Raw genomic sequence first — 16,122 nt, 5'->3', positions numbered from 1 at the left:
GTGTGTGTGTGTGTGTGTGTGTGTGTGTGTGTGTGTATATTTCTTGTTATACCTATTTATCCAGTTATATATCTGAAGTTCTATTGTCTGGTTTGTAGGGAGTTCCTAGCCCAAATATTCTTTGGTAGTTCAAATCAACCAACTCTTCCATGGGAGAAAGATGGGCAGTCTGCTGTCTTACTATCTACAGCCTGTACTGTATGGTCAGCAATTGATCAGTTCAGACTTGATGCCAAAGAGGTATTTTCATTTTTTAATCTATGCAGATGAATCTTTTTTGTTTGTTTGCTTGTTTGTTTTCAAAATTTCTGTGAGGAGGGTAAATAGAGAAAATTGCTATACGCACACCCACACCCACACACACACACACACAAAATTTTTTACAATAACATTTGTTGGATTTTTCCTTCTTTTAGAAATAAAATAGTACTTTTTACAAGACTGCTTAAAATTAAATCATATTAACTTTTTGATCTTTAAAATAATATGGTTCTATGTTTTGTTTTATAAGCCTCAGAATCCTAGTGAGTCTAACTAAATATCTTTAAGTTATAGCACAGCATCTTCTTAATTTAATTATTTTGTGTATTCTTTATCCATTAAAACAAGTCAAAAAACAAAACATCTAACTCACTGCCATGAAGCAGCACTCTACTCACACCTGACATTCAATTGAGTTTCTAAGACTGTAACCTCTTCTAAAGCCAATTTAAACTTCTGAAGGTTTCCTGAGTATGTACTATTCTAGCCATTTTGAAAGATCATTACCAATATTTTTACCTGCTTATAATACTAATTAAATTATTTTGTAATTACCATATTCTATTGAATCACTTTTCTTGGGATTGGGGACAAATATGGATCTCTTCTAGTCATTCAGCCAGGCAACTGTCCTCCAAATCTCCTGGCATAGAATCGTAAGCACATCCAGGACTGCATCTATCAATTGAAACATAACTTTTGGCATTCCACTGATTCCTAGGTCCTTATTTTTGCTAATGCCTTTAGTGCAGCTTAAATGAAATCTTCATTACCATTGGATCTTGTTTATATGATAGTATGTAAAGTTTTTCACTGCCAACTGATCTTTTTAGTGCAGTGATTTTATGTATTCCTTCTACTTTCTTTTCATGCTTGCTGGATCATTCAGTACTGTGCCCATATTATCTCTGTACTGAAACTTGAAGTTGTTTTTTGTTTCTTTTTTTGTATTTGTTTTTTGTTGTTGTTTTTCAATTTTTTCAGCTTAAGAAATGCTGAGTGAGTTCTTCCCTTTTTATTTTCTAACTCCAACTGTTTGCACATTTCATTATAATTTTTTTTACTTATCTGCTCAGGCTGCCTTCTAAAATACGTTCATATATTACACTTTAGAATCTTTCTTTATATTTTAGCTTCTAGATGCTCTAATGCAATGTTTATAGTCTCCTCTGACATTAATTCTATTTTTGTCTTTTTCTCCTTTTTGCTTTTTTCTTGGTTGATATCTTTGATGTCCTCTTGTAGTTCCTCTGGTCTTCAATTATTGACATTCAATGCCTCGAACTGGTTTTTGAGATGATTCTTAAATTCAACTTGGATAGACTCAAGGTCATATTTTGCTTCCTGTGGACTAGTTGTTTCTGTTTTTTCCCTAAACTTCCGTTTAAACTTGCATGTGAGTAATTAATTGTTCCACAACAGACACCTAATCTGATTTTGACTGCTGATGTAACTCTTCTCCAATGATTCTACCTGAAAATAGAGTAAATCTGAATCCTATATAGTCTATCAGGTGAGTTCTATGTATCTATTTATTAAAAAAAATTTGTTAAAGATATGTTAATTATATACACATTAGTGTTAAGAATAAAGTACACAGCTTTTTTTCCCAATTAATTTGGAAATCAGCATTAAGAACATTTGGACTAAAAAAATTCACATAACATTGGCAAAAATCTTCCTATTAAAATAATGAAAGGGAAAAATCCAAGTAGAATGAAGAATCTATAATTCTGTCCACTGTTTGAAATGAAAACAGTAGAAAAAGTACTGAAATCAGAAGCAACTGGAATAGAATTCTGTTTTGTATTTTAAAAATTGCTTTACATGCACTTATTTCTATTATTTTATAGAATTTCCATAATAAAGTCATGAAAGTTAAAGTCATGAATGTTCTCAAGAATAAAGTTTTATTTATAGCTAGGAGTCTGAATTTCAGCAGTCACAATTGAAGTTCCATGATTACATACGCATACCTAGAAAATTCCTCTGAAATTACAGCAGAGAGAAGAGAAACTACTATTTAGATGAATTCTTTATAGATACAAATATAGGCCTCCTATTATTTTAGCATTGGTTCATATAATTGTGCTGGTAATCCAAAGGTCACATTTCTCAGGCAGTTCAAATCTAAGGGAGTTTGAACTTTTGCAGTTACCTCCCATGTGTTATAATCTGGAAAAACCAGTGGAGGGTCTTCTATTAGTGAATTCTGACTCCATGACCATTGAGTAGGAAAGGAAGGAAGGAAGGAAGAAATGATAGAAAGATGGAAAGGAAAAAGGGATGAAAAATGGATGGAAATTGAGCAAAAGAAGATACCAGAAGAGTTGGAAGGACCTGAGGCAAAGACTTCATTCACCAAGTATGTTTTACACAAATAATGTGCATGCTGTGCTTTTCTTTTAATTTTGCCAATCATGCCTTCTCCCCAGACGTTTTTAATAAGGGAGTGCCACCATTCAGAGGGAATTATACTCTTAACCGTAAATGTAATGTCTTTCCAGCAATGTGAATCCACCAGCAACTCTTCTGGGCAAAGATGACAATTTCCTCAGGTGAGATTTACCACCTCCAAAATTTCAGTAAAGTCAGTTACCAATGAATCGTTTTTCATATAACAAAAATGAATTTGAGTTTATTATAATCATTATTATTTTTTACATGTAGCTGTGAAAAAAAAAATAGACCAATGGGTTCCCAAAAGTGGCTGAAGACAAGGCAAAGGGGAGGGGGAAGATAATGTGTGTTTTATTTTTTTAAAAATATATGAAATTTTTGTGTGCCATTGTGTAAATTACAGCCCTAGAGGATGGGGTACTTAAAAGACATATTGCCTTGGGAAAGTCTATTGTCAGAGACTTCTCAAAAGCACTGAAGAGTAAGGTGAACTTGATACAGGCCATTGGTCTTTGTCATCACTTGCTATGCATCAGATAGTTGGACATACTACGAATGATAGAAAGAGAATTGATGACTTTGAGCTATGGTGTTGGAGAAGAGTACTGACTATACTATGGACTGCTAAGAGAACAAACATGTTCATCCTGGAGAGGTTGAAACCAGGCTGCTTCTTGGAGGCAAGGATTATGAAGCTTCATTGGATTTACTTTGTACATATTGCAAGGAGGGTCCAGTCCTTGGAGAGAGACGTCATTCTTGGGAGGGTGGAGTGACAGCGCACGACAGAAAATTTCTCGAAGAGATGGACTGATTCAGGGACTAGGGCAATGGGGGTAGGTGTGTTAGAGATAATAAGATTGACACGGGATAGAACAGGGTTTAAGTATGTTGTGCATAGGGTTGCTATGAGTCACAGGACACTCAATGGCACATAACAACAACAACAACGACAATGCCACCAGGGCTCATGCTTAAAGGTATAAATTTTGTTTTCTTCACTTAAAACTACTATATTCAACAAGAAAATTAGATTTACATCTTTCTATTTAAAAATATATGCTATCTATTTCTATAGATATAAGAGCTATATTTCTACAGTATTAAGAGCTCTGGTAGCTAGCTTATTGGTAAGAGGCTGCACTGCAATCCTGAAGGCACGAGGTTCAAATCCACCACCTAGATGCAAAAAGATGGACAACTTCTTCCTTTGAAAACCCCCTGAAGAGTCAGCTATGGGTTGGTTCTGACTTGACATCAAACAAACAACATTGACATTGTGTATAAGTATGCCTTTCAAAAGTCTCAATTCAAAATAAAGATAACATTTTTATACTGGTTTACTTACAAAATTAAAATACATTGTTTTAGAAAACAGATTGTATAACTCCATGATTAATCTGCCCTGTCCCACTACATATCCTCATCCCTATGCTTCCACTCTCCCCGAGCCCTCTTGGATTCTTATACTGATTCTCCGATAATGGTTTTATACAATATTTGTCCTTGTGGGACTGAGTTAGTTCACTCAGCATAATACTTTCCAGTCCCACCCAAATTAGGTAATAATTTACAAAATCATTGTTCCTGTGTGTTGTGTAGTATATTGTGTGAATGTACAATGATTTCTTAATCCATGCATTTGTGGTTGAACATGTGGGCTGTTTCCATGTTCTTGAGACAGTGAATAATGCACAAAAATTGGTGTACATGTTTCCATTTGAACCTCAGTTCTTATTTTCTCAAGTAGTGGAATAGCTGGGTCATATGGAAATTCTATTTTTAGCTTTTTGAGGAAGCGCCAAACTGCCTTCCAGAATGGTTGTACCATTTTACAACCCCATCAACAATATATAATAGTTCCTTTCTAATCACATCATCACATCCTCTCCAACATTTATTACTTGCTGCCTTGTTAAACTTTGTCTTTGTTACTTGAGTGAGGTGGTATCTCTTTTAAAATGACAAAGTCTCTATTTGTTGACAGTTGTATTGGTGCTCATCATTGTTTAAAAATAATCAGTTGTATTATCCAAAGAAAACTATTAATATTGAAATATTTGATGAACTAGTAGCTAAATATATCTGCTTTACTCTTTTCTAGGGTTACTCAGCTAAAAAGTTCCCAAATGTTTCTTTTAATAATTTTCTTAGTTCAAGATTATTCAAAAAGCATTGTTGGAAGCACTCTCTATTGCTTGTGGGGAGATGAGACTGAGGTTTTCCTGGGGTTATAGGTCTCTCCTTCTGGGATTCCTGCATCAGTAACTGTGGGACCATCCCAAGGGCTATATAGGACAAGAAACATTGAGACACAGAGTTACAAAGAAAGACTTTTTTCAGCTCTCTGCATGAGGGAGGGCTGACATGAGACCTCCTGCACACAAGCTGCTTGAGCTGGCAACCCTGATCCCCTGACACAACAGAGAAAAGGGAAGACACTTAATTGCATGAGAAAAGGTGAGAGAAATGAGGCCCTGTGCCAAGAGTGAGAACTCTCTATTGTTTTGGGGGAAAATAATACTGAGGCTTCTCTGGGGTTATACGTCCCTCCATCTGGGGATTGAGAGGGAGATTGTCAAGTTTATTTGGAGAGAAAAGAGACTCTGAATAAGCAAAGTGCTTTGAAAAACAAAAAATTGAGTGGCCTCAAAACTTACTACACAGTGGTAGTAACCAAAAGGAATGGTAGTGGTACAATGACAGGCACATAGACCAATGGAAGAGAATAGAGAAATGGAGCCATCAATCTACAGTCAACTGATATTTGACAAGAAATAGAACCTATCAAATGGTAAAATGACAACCTCTGCTGCAAATGATGCTGGCAAAACTGGACTGCTACTCAGACGTGGATCAGAAACCTGCAAATAAAATCCCAAACCATAAAGTCTATAAGGAATAGACTGGGACTAAGCTTGGAAGAGTTAGCCTATTTTTTAAAGATACAGCCAAATACAACCAGAAATGCACACTCTGGAGAGGATAAGATTCATAAATGGGATATTCTAAAGGTTAAATTTCTGGGCTAATAAAAATGTTTTCCAACAGGGTGAAAAAAAGCCTACTTACTTGGAAAAAACATTGAGCAATACAGTTTTGGACAAGGGTCTCATAATCAAAGTTTACAGAATAGTCCTGGGCCACCAGAAAAAGAAGACTGATAACCCAATTACAAAATGGTCAAAAGACATAGAAAGACTTTTCACAGAGGAAGATATTCAGTTGGCCAACAGACATGTGAAGAGATGCTCAAAATCACTGGCAATAAGAGAGATGCAAATCAAAACCATGAGATACCATCTCACTCAAGTAGCAGTGGCAAAGTTACTTAGTAGAGAAGCAAGCACTAGATTCCCACTAAAGGTGGGAACTCTCATACACTGTTAGTAGGATTGTAAACTGATGCAACCACTCTGGAAGGCAGTTTGACTTTTCCTCAATAAGTTGAATCTAGAAACTCCTTATGACTCAGCTATTCCACTATTAGAAATATACTCTAAGGAAGCCAGAACTGAAACATAAACAGAGATTTGTACACCAATCTTCATAGGAGCATTATTTATCCTCACAAGAACATGAAAGCAGCCCAAATATCCACCCACAACCCAATTGGATTGAGAAATTGTGATACAATCACACAATGGAATACTATGCACCATTCAGGAGCAAAAATTTTGAAAAAAAAAATATAACTTGGAAGAGACTGGAGAGCATTATGCTGAGTAAACTAACTCAGCCTCATAAGAACAAATATTGCATAATATCATTATTGTAGGATAACTAGTAAAACATGTTCAGGAACTAATTAAAGGGGGTGGGAACTAGAGGGGTGAGGATATGTAAGGTTGAAGCCACAAGGCTGCACAGCTTGTTGGGTGAAGGGAGGAGGGAAGCACATGGGAAGAATCTAGGCAAAAAGACAGGTTAATGATGGGTAAGGTCCAATGTGGATTAATTTTATAAATTTAAAGCATGAGAATGATTGTATGAAACACAATGTGGATGAAGAATAATATACACAATGTATATAAACTTTGTAAACTAACCACTTGTATATGAATGATTATATGAAACACAATGTAAATTAAAGATTGTATAAAACACAATGTATATGAATGAAATGTAAAGGAATTATTATTTGAAAAATAAAAAGGAAGCATTGTTGGTGCTGTTTTGTGCATTTGAGTCAGAACCAATTAATTGCTAATTCTCTAACCCATAATCAACCCTTCAGCCCATAACCAGGCCTCAACAGGTTTTTAGGAGCAGTAAATCACAGGAGGAGATTGTCCAACCTTTTCTCACTGAGTAGCTGATGAATAGAAACACATGCCTTTTGGATTTTATTGCAACTTTTTTACCACTTGATAACGTTATTAATCCTTTTAGAACTACTTATTTTTCTCTTACATTCTGATTTCTAGCATAAGTTAAGCCTTTCCAAGACAGACCTATTTGTTTTCTTGGCAGTCCACGGTATGTTTAAGACTCTTCTCTAGCACAATTCAAAGGCATTTTCCCCCCCTGTCATCTTAAGACATTGTCAAACTTTCTGAAACATAACAAGTAGTGAAGAACAAGTAATCCATGGCCTGGATTAGGGGCACCTTTGTATCTAGACTGACATTGTTGCTCTTCAGCATTCTGGAGAGTTCCATGACAGCAGATTTTCACAATGCAATTCATCTTTTGATATCCTGACTGCTGGCATTAAGAATGTTGATTGTGGATCCAAGCAAGCTGTAATTGCTAACAACCTTGAACTCTTCTCCATCTCTTATGGTGCTGCCATTTGGCTTAGTGATGAGAATCTTTGTCTTCCTGATGTTGAATTTCGATCCATATTATGTACAGTCCTTCACTTTTTGCAGTAAGTGTTTCAGGTCTTCTTGAGTTTCAGCAAGCAAGGTTGTGTCATCTACACAGTGTAGGTTGTTAATGAGTCTACCTCCAATCTTGATGCCACACTCCTTCTCACACAGATATCTGCTTCCCGAAAGATTTGTTCTGCATGCAAACTGAAAAGGTACAGGGACAGGTTGCATCCCTAACACACGCCTTTCTTGATTTTGAACCAATCAGTGTTTCCTTGTTCTGTTCTGATGACTGTTTCTTGGTCCAAGTATAAGTTTCATATAAACACAATCAAATGTTCTGAGGTTTCCATTTTCCTCAAGGTGTGCCACAGTTTACTGTGATCCACACAGTCAAATCTTATTGCATAGTCAATGAAACAGAGATGGACATTTTTCTGGTACTCTCAGCTTTCTGCAAAGATCTATCTGACATTGGCAATAATGTCTCTCATGCCATGACCCTTTCTAAACACAGCCTGTATCTTTGGTAGTTCTCTGCCATGTATGGTTCAAGTCTTTTCTGGATAATTTTCAGTAGGATTTGCTAGTGTGTGATATTAGTGATATTTTTCAATAATTTCCACACTCTGTCAGGCCACCTTTTTTTTTTAATGGGAATAAATATGTGTCTCTTGTAATCAGTTGGCCAAGTAGGGACCAAGTAGGGCCACTCCTGCAAAAAGAGGGGAATGGGACTGCAGTTCAGGGCCTGGAGCTTACACTCTGGGAGTTTGGCTGCTAGCTAACACCTTGATGGCAGTCCTTTTGGTCACTTATGGGAAGCTTTCTGGGTCCTGTTTGATGTGTATTACTGTTCTTTTCCCTCCAAGAGTGGGTGTCGTTGAGCCTTTGCCTAGGCTGGACATCTGCTCTAAGGTGTGGCTTTAAAATCCCAAAGGCAAAATTTATTAATTTTTGAATGAATATTCCTTAAATTAAATAGAAATCTTTTGTCTATTTGCTGAACTGGACAACTAATGTTACTCTGATTCTGCATGCTGTTCCATTGTTGTTATTGTTGTTATGTGCTGTCGAGTTGCTTGCGACTCATAGCGACCCTATGTACAGCAGCCCTAAACCCTGCTCTACCTTGTGCCAATTGTACTGCCTCTGACACACCCATTCCAATTACCCAAGTCACTAAATCAATCCAACTCATAGAGGGTCTTCCCCTCCCGCGCTGTCCCTCCACCCTCTCAAGCATGATGTCCCTCTCCAAGGACCAGTTCCTCCTTACAACATGTCCAAAGTATGTCAGATGAAGACTCAGAAACCTTGCCTCCAAGGAGCAGCATGGTTTAATCCTCTCCAGGTTGTATCTGTTTATTAGCAGCCCATGGTACACTCAATATTCTTCTCCAGCACCACAGCTCAAAGGCATCAATTCTCCTTTTATCCTCCCTCATCATTGTCCAGCTCTCTGACACAACAGGTGATTGCAAAGACAATGGCCTGTATCAGATGCACCGTAGTCTCCAGAGTGACATCAGTGCTCTTTAGTACTTTGGAGAGTTCCCTAACAGCAGACTTTCCCATCGCTATATGTCTTTTAATTTCCTGGCTGCTAGTGCCAAGAGTGCTGACTGTAGAGCCAAGCACACTGACGTTCTTAACAATCTCAATCTCTTCATCATTCATCCTCATGCTGCCAATTGGTCTAGTGGTGAGAATCTTTGTCTTAGTCTTGCTAACTACCATAATGTTTACCCATTATGTATAATGTTTGGATGATACTCCAGATTTATTTATGCAGGGAAGCAGGAGTGACATCCACTTCCTAAACTAGATGCCTATTGAAACACTACAAACTCTAGAAGTGTACAGAAATGATGTTAGTTATAGAACAGAGTTCTGTACAGAAGTTATTGTAGTCATAGAACAGAGTTTAGGTCTTTCGTGCAAAGCTTACTTTCAGTGGTATTCAATGTGATGACACTTAACCACGGCTAAATGAAACCAGTGCTATTATATTTGGAGGAACACTCTTCCGCTTTGTATATTACTCTTTGTCAGTGGGCAGTATGAAGTAAACTGGGTTTGTTCTGATGCCGAACCTTGTACCACTGGGGTATCAAATACCAGAATGGCTTCCCAGTGTGGACAGTGTTTGGTAGAGTTGCCAGTTGTAAAATAGGATTGGGAGCAGGAGTGGTATCCAATTCCTAAACAACATGCCTCTGGAAGCTCTATGAACTTGGGGAAATGACAATAGTTATGGAAAGGCATTTTGTCTTTTGTTCATAGAGTTGCTATCAGTCGTGCTCCACTCGATGACAATCAACAACAACACCAACCACCTATGATCAACTGATATTTGACAAGGAGGTGAAATCAGTTAAGTATGAAAATTAAAGCCTTATCAACAAATGGTGTTGGTAAGATTGAAAAACTATCTGCAGAAAACTGAAGCATGACTCACACCTCACACCACACACAAAACCCAACTCAAAGTGGATCAAAGACCTAGGACTAAAACCAAGATCTATAAACTTCATCAGAGAAAAGCTTGGAAGAACTCTAGAATCCCTAATTCACAACATGAACAGTCTTTCAAGCATCCTGAAAATATATACAACCAGGAAAGGATAAAAGAGATTAATTGGGTGGTCTAAGAATCAAATACCTACGTTCATCCAAAACCTTCTCCAATATGGTGAAAAGGAGAGCCACAGACTGGGAAAGAATATCTGGTAATGATAGGCATGATAAGGGACTTATATCTAGAATTTCCAGAATGCTTGAGCACCACAACAAGATAAAGGTAAACAACCCAATTGCAAAATGGGTACTGGATATGAACAGACACTTCACCAAAGAAGACATTCAGATGGCAAACAAACAGATGAAGAAATGGTCAAAATCCCTAGCTCCAGGAGAGATACAAATAAAAACAACTGTGAGATATCATCTCATTGCAGCAAAAACAGCAAAATTCAACAAAACAGCAAACAACAAATGCTTTTGAGGCAGTGGAGAAACTGGAACCCTTATTCACTGTTGGTGGTAGTGTAAAATGGTGCAACCACTATGGAAGGCAATATGGCACTTTCTCAAAAAGTTGGAAATAGAAATACTGTTTGACCCAGTAAATCCACTACTGGGAATATACCCTAAAGAAACCAGAACTGCCACACAAGCAGATATATGCACACCGATGTTTATTGCTGTGTTGTTCACCATAGCAAAGAGATGGAAACAACCCAAGTGCCCATCAACAAACTAATGGATAGAGAAGCTGTGATATATTTATACAATAGAATACAATGCAGCACTGAAAAACAAGAAACTCATGAAATATTACACAAAATGGGTGACCCTGGGGACATTATGTTGAGTGAAATATCTCAGTCATAAAAGGACAAATACTACATAATGCCACTGTTGTTAAACAGAACTGACATGTGGGCTAGGGAGGAACTAAGAATAGGAGATAAATAATTTGCATTGCATTGAAACAGCTGAGGAAAAGTGTTACTTTAAAGGAACATAAGGAACTCATGAAGTATTATGCAAAATGGATGACCCTGGAGGACATTATGCTGAGTGAAATAGCTCAGTCACAAAAAGACAAATATTGCATAGGGCCACTGTTGTAAATGGGACTGACATTGGGGTTGAGGGAAGACAGAAAAGGAGGGGAAGAATGATGTATATTACATTTAAACAGATGAGGGAGAGAATGGTTTAAAAGGGACAAAGGAATGGGTATACTTGTCATTACACAAGTCCAGAGGGAAGGTTGCATATTGGAGTGGACTTGAGGGGAGGGATTGCATAGCAATGAAAGAGTTTTTCTTTTTCTTTTCAAAGAGAAGAGTGAATTGGGGCTGGGGTTGGCTAGGGCAAAAAGTAGAACAGTGAATAAATGGGAAAAAATGAATTTAATGAAAGAAAATGAATAATTAATAAAAAAGAAAGCAAGCGTTTTTAAAAAAGGGATATATGATTAAGTATTTGCATGACAACAGTCCAGAATAAGAATTGTATAGTAAAGTGGACTGGGTTGGGCATGGGGAATTGTACAACAATGAATTTTTATTTTTTTTTTCAAAGAGAAAATGAACTGGCATGCAGGGGTTGGCAGAGAAGAAAATGTGCAACAATGAATGAATAGAAATCCAATTTCTCTATAAACTTTCATTAATATCTCAATTTAAAAAAGAATCCTTCTAGTTCTATTTCTTTAAGGCAGTATTCATTCATTTTTCTGGAAGTCCACAGTATATTCAATATTCTGTGCCAACACAATTAAAATTCTTCTCTTGTCTTTTTTGTTCCCCCACTGTCCAGCTTCCATACACATATGTGGCTATTGAAATGACAACACATTATCAGATATTATTCCAGGCCTACTAAAATGTAACTGTTAAGAGAGGGACTAAATGTATCTATTTTTTTTTTAATTTTCCAGGTGATTTCCAACTCCCAGAAGAGTGAGGACCAATACAATCAAGTAATGATCACTTTTGTTTTTAACATTTTCTTCTCTTTCAGCATATTTCTGAAAATGTCACCCCATGAGAACTCCCTAGGGATATTAGGAGGAGTTGATGATTGCCGTAGGCATCCTATTTATGATGGTGAAGTAATTTTGAATATTGCCACTTCTAGTAACATTCCTGAATACTAACTTCCCGTTTCATGCTACAAATACAGTTTATGGAAAACAAATTGCATTATGCAAAAACATAGCTTTTAAAAAACATAGCACTATACAGTTTAGGGACATTTTATTTTCCGATTTTGATTATAGATATTTTTCTTTTTTAAAAAGTGTGTGCATGTACATTACAGAATATAAACTAGTACTACTACTTCCCTTGAACAATGGCAACTGCAATCTGAACAATGTAGAACCTTGAATTGGTTGAATGTAATTCAACCAATCAGACCTTACGTGAATGCAATCAATCAGACTTCTGCATTCCTTGATTACTTGCATTTAAGTAATGGAGTAGTTTCTAATTGCCATCAAGAGAACTAGCACACAGGAGTGAGGCCAGCAGTCAGCTTGACTCTTGATAAGTAAATCACATCAATTACAGAAGTGAATTGCTTGTAATTGATGACTAGCAAGAAGTAAGTTGAGTCCAATTAGTAAAATATCTAATGATTATGTCTCTAACATAAAGGAAAGTTATTTGAATAATGGTACGTAAAAATAGTGGTGTTGTTGTTAGTATGCCATTGAGTCATCTGCCACTATAAATACCCCATGTAAAACAGCTCTGAAGCCAGTCTCACTGACTTCCACACACCTACCCTCATTACACCAGTTACTGGTTCAATCCATCTCTTCAGCAGTCTTCCTCTCCTGTGCTGTCTCTCCACCCTTTCGAACATGATTTCTTTCTCCAAGAACTGTTCACTCCTCGCAATATGCCCAGAGCGTGTGAGGTGGTGCTTCAAAATCCTAGCCTCCAAGTTTCACCCTTTCCAAGGCAGACCTGTTTGTTCTTTTGGAGGTCCATGGTTTGTTCAAGGCTCTTCTCCAGCACCACAACTCAAAGACATCAATTATTCTTCTTACATCCTTAGTCATGGTCCAGCTCTCTGATGTATAGCAAGTAATTGCAGAGACTATGGCCTGAATCAGACACACCTTAGTCTCTTTTCTTCACAGAACTCTGGAGAGGTCCATGACTGCAGATTTTCTAAGGCGTTTTATATTTTGATTTCCTGACTACTGGTGTCAGGTGTGTTGATTATGGAGCTGAGCAAGCTGAAATTGTTAACAACCTTATTCTCTTCTTCATCTATCATGATGCTGCAAATTAGTCCAGTGGTGAGAAACTTTTTTTGTTTTTCTTGATGTTGAACTTCAATACATATTGAAGACCTTCTGCATCAAGCACTTCAGATCCTCCTCAGTTTTGACAAGAAATGTTGTGTCATCTGCATATCGTGATTGTTGATGAGCCTTCCTTCAATCCTGACGCCACATTCTTCCTCATAAAGTCTACCCTCAGAAATTATCTATTCCACATATATTAAAATGGTATGGAAACAGGACATATCCTGACATACTCCTTTCTTGATTTTGAACCATGCAGTGTTTCCTTGTTCTGTTCTAAGGACTGCTTCCTAGTCTGAGTATAGGTTTCACCAGGGCACAATCAAATGTTCTGAGATTCTCGTTTTCCTCAAGGTAGCCACAATTTGTTGTAGTCTACACAGTCAAATGCCTTCTCATAATCAATGCAACACAGGTAGACATCCTTCTGGTATTCTTTGCTTTCAGCCAAGATCCATATGACATTGTTGATAATGTCTCTAATGTCTCAGCCTTTTCTAAACCCAGCTTATATTTCTAGTAATTCTCTGTTAATGCATTGTGCCAGTCGGTTTTGGATAACCTTCACTATGATTTTGCTTGTGTGCGATATTAGTGATTTTGTTCAATAATTTCCATATTCTGTTGAATCATCTTTTTTTGCAATGAGAATAAATAAGAGTCTCTTTCAGTCAGTTGGCCAGATTAGTAGTTTTCCTCCAGAATAGGGCAAAAATAAGTGACTAAATAATTACAACTTACTTTTCTAAATATTATCATTTTTTTATTCTTGTTAGGTTCTGTAGAGTTGACTCAACTCATGTTGTTGTTATGTACCTTCAAGCTGGAAACTCCTGACTGATTCTCCAGTGGATTTTTCAGAAAAGTTCACCACATAGAAGAAGGTATATCTTTTGCCACTGGAGAAGAAGGTAAATTTGAACCTCATGTCTTCGATTTAGCAGTACAACTCCTCACCACTAAGTCACTAAGGCTCCCTCCAACTTATTGTTACTCTTTTTGTAATAGATCAAAACCTGATGTGCCTTGAAACATCCCTGCAATCTGTTGTGCTTAAATACATTTTTGCACTAATTCTACAATATATTTTTGTTGTTTTTTAAATTTTTATTTTTTATATTTTTATTATATTAATTTATTTACAGAATTCAAATACATTGTTTTCCAGAACAGATTTTTCTCACCCACCCATCAAATTGTACAACTTCACGATTAATCCCCCTCCCCCTGCAGATCCTCATCCCTCTGCCCTCCACTTCCACTCTTCCCACCCACCCCCCTTGGTTCCTTATAATCACAATCTATTTTTTTTTTAGGATCTTGCTTCTTTTGTTATTTTCTACCTGTGTATGTATGATATCCTCTTCCGTGGACTGGTCTCTTCTGAAAGCTTTAGAATTTCACATAGTAGGGAAAATTTTAAGGATGTTCACATTTATATTTCTTTGCTTAACTTTTTAAAAAAATATTATTACACAACCAACAGAAAACTAGCCCACAGATACTAAACTTTGCAAATAGTTATTTTAAATGTTTTTCTGACCTGGTTATAGTGTATAACAAGGATGATGAAAACAGTCTTAGAGAAGTTCCAATTATTTATAATCTCTTTAGTGAAAGACATTATTTTTACAGAGACACATTTACTACTTATTCAATATCATAAAATTATTTAAATTTGCTTTATTCTCTGAATAAGAAAGATGTTATTTATCAGTTTTATTTTCTATACAATTGAAAATATTCACCTTGTGACATGCTTTAAATTTGTGCTGAAGAATTCACGAATTGCTATAGAGATAGCAAAAAATGGGCTTTCAATAAGGGTATTTCAGCATAAAGTTTCATTAATTAAGATTAATTCATTAGTTGTATTTTATTATAGTTTAAATTGTTTTGAGCAATTTTGAAATTATTTGAATGTGACAATGAGCCCAAGTACTTATGGTTTGTTGTTGTTCTTGTTAGGTGCTACCTAGTCTAGTATGACCCATAGCAACCTTGAAAACAACAGATCTGAAACTTGTGTTATCTTGTGCCATCCTTACACTTTCTGACACACTAGAGCCCATGTGGCAGTTGCTGCACCAATCCTCCTGATTGAGGATCTTCCTTTCTTGAGCTGATCCTCCTTCTCTAAACTTACATGGTTTGTTGTTATGTGCCATCAAGTTGCCTGCGACTCATAGGGACCAAACATACAACAGCCCTAAACCCTGTTCTATCCCTTGCCAGTCTTATTGTCTCTGACACATCTATCCCCATTACCATGGTGACTGAATCAATCAGCTCATCAACGGTCTTCTTCTCCTGCGCTGTCCTTCTGCCCTCCCAAGCATGATGTCCTTCCCCAGGGGAAGGTCCCTTCTTGCAACATGTTCAAAGTATGTCAGATGAAACTTTGAAATCATTGCTTCCAAGGAGAAGCCTGGCTTCAACCTCTCCAGGACAAATTTGTTTGTTCTCCTAGCAGTCCATGGTATATTCAATACTCTACTCCAGCAACACAGCTCAAAGGAATCAACTGTCCTACTATCATCCCTAGTCATTGTCTGGCTCTCTGATGGATAGCAAGTGATTGCAAAGACTATGGCCTGCATCAGACACACTTTAGTCTCCAGACTGACATTGTTGCTCTTCAGTATTTTGGAGAGGTCTCTGGCATCAGACTTTCCCAATGCAATTCGTCTTTTAATTTCCTGGCTGCTGGTACCAAGAGTATTGATTGTAAAGCCAAGCAAATAGAAAAGAAAAAAAGTAAAGAAAAAGAAAGTGTCAACAATCTCAATTTCTTCACCATCTATCATG

The sequence above is a fragment of the Elephantulus edwardii genome, unplaced genomic scaffold, assembly GCF_000299155.1.
Source record: "Elephantulus edwardii isolate Elephantulus edwardi_28Jun2011 unplaced genomic scaffold, EleEdw1.0 scaffold00190, whole genome shotgun sequence".
Lineage (NCBI taxonomy): Eukaryota > Metazoa > Chordata > Mammalia > Macroscelidea > Macroscelididae > Elephantulus > Elephantulus edwardii.
Note: the sequence above shows the minus strand (reverse complement) of the source record.